Raw genomic sequence first — 5710 nt, forward strand, 5'->3', positions numbered from 1 at the left:
TATTGCCCACACGTTCCAATGATATGCCTACAGCATTAGCTACCTCTCTCAATTTCACTTTGGGATCATTCAACATCATATCATGGATTTTTTCAACATTTTTCGGTGTAGTGACCTCTTTTGGGCGCCCAGATCGTTCAGCATCAACTGTGCTCGTACGGCCACAACGAAACTCGGTAAACCACTTATGAATCGTCCCAATCGACGGTGCAGAGTCCGAGTAATACTTATCCAGCTTGGCCTTGGTCTCGGATATCGTTTTATTGCGAACATAGTTGTGTTTGATCAAAACTCGAAACTCAGATTTTTCCATATTAAAAAAAACTCGGAGGTTAGTCGCTTCTCAGTGCTGTAACTTGTAAATGAGTAAACATAAATGGCTGAAGTTTTGACAGGCGTCATTTGAAGGATCAAGCTCGACGAAAATGGTTCACATTAGTGAATAATAATGCCATCTCTTAGAATTTTCAGGTACTTATCAGACTGCCTAGTATTTTAGAACTCGGTATTAGGATGGAAAGTTATGACAGTCTACTCTAGACTTAATATTATCAAGGAAAGTAAATAAAGTTTCCTCACATTATAAAAAAAGAGTATGCATTACGCAAAGCTGTATTGTCTTAACTACGTGACAATGCCTAAATTTTGTTAAGAATTGTTATCGATAATGAGATAAGAGACAGTATAATATGCAAGTAAAACATTATTCAACGTCGTATCAGTTGTAGCTCGAGAATTCCTTTAGAAATCAGTTCTGTCTCCAAAAAAATGAAAATTTTTGCTTATATTCTGTTCTTTACAATTACAATATTTTTAAATTCTGTCCGTAAGTTAAATATATTATAATATCAAATCAATCATATATTTAAAAATTCAATATTCAGATATCTATTGTAATCAAAATTAACATTTCACTTTGTAAGAGTTAAAATATTTTATCTTGCTACGTAATTGCGTGATGAAGAAGAAATTGTCTAAGCAAACTCATATTTTTAGATCCACATGGGGGGAAATAAATTTAAAGTCAAAATTTAGAAAAAAATTTCACAAAAAATTAAATTTTTTGTACACGTGAAAATTTAATAATAATTTCATTGTATGCTGTAATGCAGCTTTGCAAACACATGTCATTTGGGGCTCAAATCCTTTACAATTCAAATCCCATTCTCTAACTTTTAACATTAAATCCTTTTATGTAATCGTGAGCTTAAAATCTTACATGCATAATAAAAATTGGTAAAATCTGAACTGAAATTGGGGAAACATATAGTACAAGAACTTCACATTAATTCATTACCTGTATAAAACATTTGTTCAAATACTTTACTTTTTTCTGTCCACTTCCAACTCTGAATCTAAATTTTTTGTACAATATATCATCCAAATTCATGATTGAAACTATTGACACGCATCGAGTTATAAATATTTGCCAAATAATTAGTGTTCTAAATTGCTTGCAGTAGTTTTTCTTGTTTATGTTTAGATACCTCTCAAAAATAGTGTTTAAAAAATACTCTATCCATCGTGGCGTATCTTTAAAGTCAGAACACCCGACTGCAGCTTTGCTATAACTCAGACAAAATCTTCGCGCGCCTAAAGTTGCGTTTTAGTATTAACTAGCTGTAATAATATTAAGGATAATAATTATTTCGTTGATGAATCGTATATTTTTTCTTACAGAATCAAGCTCACAACCGTCAGGTCTCAATCGATTGCAAGTGGTTACTAGGACACGCCCTAACATCGACGGCTTAGACGTGAACGAACTTGCAATACTTGATGTTAATACTGGTTTTGTGCATTCACTTACTCCACGAGAAAGGCGGATGCATATTTTGTTCGGCCGTATCCCAGGTCCAGATTTGAATATTAATTCTCATATTCTGAATTGAATGCGAGAATGTTACCTTTAAATGCCCAAAAAAAAAATATTTCTCTAGATGGCCCCCTGGCTTTCATTATACAATAATGTTTAACTGCTTACTCCAAGTAAAGTTTCTAGAGGCACATGTTAATATTAACTTACCTTGCTCCATTTCGTACAAATGCATAATTTATTTTTACCTAATTAGAAAATTGTTGTGATAGAAAATAAATTGAAATTTTGAGATACATGGACAAGCATTAGTAGACGCACAACTTAGTTCACTTTAGTAGTTCTAAGGTAGTGAGTCTTTTAATCTTTAAATGTATTACTTACCAATTTTTTCTTATGGTATTAGTTCGAATCCTAGAACAATATCAACAGCCAACTCCACATCAAGATCCAACGTTAAGTAAAGAAGTGCCATTCAAATTTACTAATGGTGATTACATATACCGTGGTCCAGTTCCTGTTGCAAAAGTCGTAGGTGAAGCAATTCATGAGCATCCAGTCAAAAACGGTAATTTAGAAGCTACAATTCAGTCTAAAACATACGCAATATAGAATAAAGTACAATTTAGTAATTTCTAATTTAATTATTATTTTCTTTATACATACATGCAAAACCCTCTTTTGGCTAGCGATTACAGACATGCACAAATGATCCTCATGGTTACGAAAGCATGTTGCTTTAAACTTTTACTGCTAGTTCCATCAAGCGTCAGTCAGGATACATTCTATGTCTGTAAACAGTAGGCAATGTCAGGTTTTGCATTGTTATCTTTGAAGAAAAATATTATTCGATACACGAGGCCTCACAGGCGGATACTTTCTGCTCATGTGCAGACATAACATTTATCAGCCTTCAGTTTGGCTTCGCCTTACCTTCGAGTTCGTGATGGGTCTTCACACTCACAGTAATCAAATACCCCATTTGAGCTCGGGAATCGAAATATACTATTTTTTTATTAAAATGAATTGATGATTACATTTTCCTTCTGGAATCAGATCAGCCAAAGATAGCCGAACATGAAAAAGGTGATAAGTTGATCCACAGAGGACGTGTTATTGCAGAGTATAATGGCGGATGGCACAAGTTCATTCAGCAGGGTTAACATGAAATTCCTCGTCCAGCGGGTAATTTATGAACTAAAATACAATATAGAGTAAATATACAGGGTGGACACGCTGGGGCTTACATACATGGCAAGTTGAATGCTAACAGAATTGCACAATCGCAGGAGAGAAGCCATTTTACAGGGGTCTTTTCATATTTCGCGCCTTTAAAGTTGCATTCGGATCGGCCATTCGGCCAAGTCCGTGCATCTTCGAATTAAGTTTTTGAGAGTTTCCATAGTTGCGTTCAAAACCTCAAGCGGTTATGTTCAGATTCACCTGTTTGCCCTAGTCGCTGTCAGTAAATATAGGCAATGTCAATTTAAAGTTTACGCATGTAATATTTCATTCACTTTATTTAAAACATATCCTGTCTATTCATAACATACCTTTTTTATGCAGTAAAAATAAGCGTTAAACACCATTCACTCTTCACACACTGGAGGCGCAGAATATTATTACTATTTTATACTATTTGTCACTGAGCAGCTATTCTATAATTGTATTATCAAAGAAAAAAAATTACGTTTACTTCTCAGTTCACATGTCTCACTTTATTATTAATTAAACACTTTTATTATTTGTAATTACTATATAACATAACCTATATTGTTTTGACACTTGTATCCGTTTGAAGTTTCGAACGCAACCATGGAAACTATCATAAACTTGATCCGAAGATGCACGGACTTGACGGAATGGCCAATCCGAATGAAACTTTAAAGAGGCGAAATATGAAAATACCCCTGTATAATGGCTATTGCCCTGCTGTTATGCAATTCGGGTAGCATTCAACTCGCTATGTATGTAAGCCCCAGCGTGTCCACCCTGTATAATCAAATTTATTAATTTATTTAAAGTAGACAAATACAAAATATTTAAGGTGAAGTGGTAAAAACTCAAATATATGTTTTGCGCCACTAATGTAGATTAAACTATGTAGTACTTTTAAACTATTTATTTTCAAATGTCTGCAATAATAAACTTTATTTGTTTTAAAGAATCAAGAGAAGAAAGAGCGGAAATACATAATACCGAATGGAATAATGCTAGTCTGTCATCTCTCAACTAGTCGAAATAATGGAGATCGAATGCCTACGCAATATATGATGTAGCATTAAAACATTAGAGGAAAATAAAAAAAAAACTTAGAAAAATGTTAAACTAATATGATAAATAAAAGTAGTTAAGACATACACAAATTCTTTGATGATAATTAGATTATTGAAATTCCAGATGTCCCAATAGGATCTAGTATTTGCGTACCACAATAATAATCACTCACATATGTCGAGACAAAGCTTCTAAGTTTAACGCTGTCACGAACCAGCGAAAGTCTAATTTCACTCTGTTTAAAAAAATCAAATTTATTATGGATCTTCGAGCCTTTTTATTACAAATACTTAATTTGGGCATAAAATTACCAACTTGTACACATGGTGCAGAGGACATAGGCACAGATTAATTGATTAGTGATCGTGGTGGAATGATAAAATTCGCGTAGTCATTAACAAAAAGAAGCAAGCGTATCGAAGAAAGTTGAGCGTTACAGGTATTGGCGATGAGGAGACAAAAAGGCTTGAAAATTATTAGAAATACAAAAACAGAAGGTAAAAATAATGGTCAACGAAAGTAAAAATCCAAAAGAAAGAAGAGGAGGAAATGTAACTCGCTTTTAAAGGAAGCATGAAACTGGTTTGAAAATTGACGTTGATCAGTATGAAAGTAAATATTAGTACAATGGTATAATAGCCTAATGGTAAAATAAAAAAAAAATTATCCAGAATAGAGATAATTTTGGTCTTTTTTCATATTACAACAATAAAAGTACAATTTACGTATTACTTTATTATCTCAATTTCACTACACGGATTCAATCTTGATAGTTGCTTTTTGTCAATATTAAGATAATGCATATTGTATATACAAGTAAGACCATGTTCAATATCTTATTAGTTATGGCCCGGGAAATACTTTAAACATTTGTTTTGTCTCTAGAAAAATGATTCTTTTCGCTTTTACGCTGATCTTTATTTTTATACTGTTTTTTAATTCTGTGCGCTAATCACCTATATTATAATAGCAACTCAATTATATATTAAAATATATAATATCCAGTTATCCACTATATCCAAAATAAAAATTTAACTGTAAATCAGTTTAAACAGTTGAAACATGTTATCATCATTGTACGTATTTCATCATGCTGCTTATAATTTTGTATTTACCATAAATAATGGTCTCTAAGCGAAGCTAAATGTTTATATCCAGTTTCGGAATGCAATAACTATGAATTGCATGTTTTAGAAAATATTATAGCCAAAAATTCTGTTTATTGGTACACGTTTAAAAAAGTACTGCTCCAATCATAGTGTATCTTTTCAACCAGACCACCCGACTGCAGCCCCGCTAGAACCTAGACGAAATCTGCGCACACCTAAAGTCACGTTTTAATATTAACTGAATGCAATAATAGTTAGAATTATAATCATTAAGAACAAGAAACATTGGGGTTCGTTGAAAAATTTAGTTATTGAAAAACTTGTACTTTTTCAATACGTGATGTTGATGTTGATACGGGTTTTGTGCACTCACTTACTCCACAAGAAAGACGGTCTCTAAATGAGGCCCTGAGACTTCTTTATAAAAAGTGTTTAACTGATTAATTCAAGCAAAGTTCCTGGAGACACATGTTAATTTTAACCGACTTTGCTCAAATTATTAGTTTAT

This window comes from Belonocnema kinseyi, chromosome 5 (genome assembly GCF_010883055.1).
Source record: "Belonocnema kinseyi isolate 2016_QV_RU_SX_M_011 chromosome 5, B_treatae_v1, whole genome shotgun sequence".
In the NCBI taxonomy this organism is placed as follows: Eukaryota; Metazoa; Arthropoda; class Insecta; order Hymenoptera; family Cynipidae; genus Belonocnema; species Belonocnema kinseyi.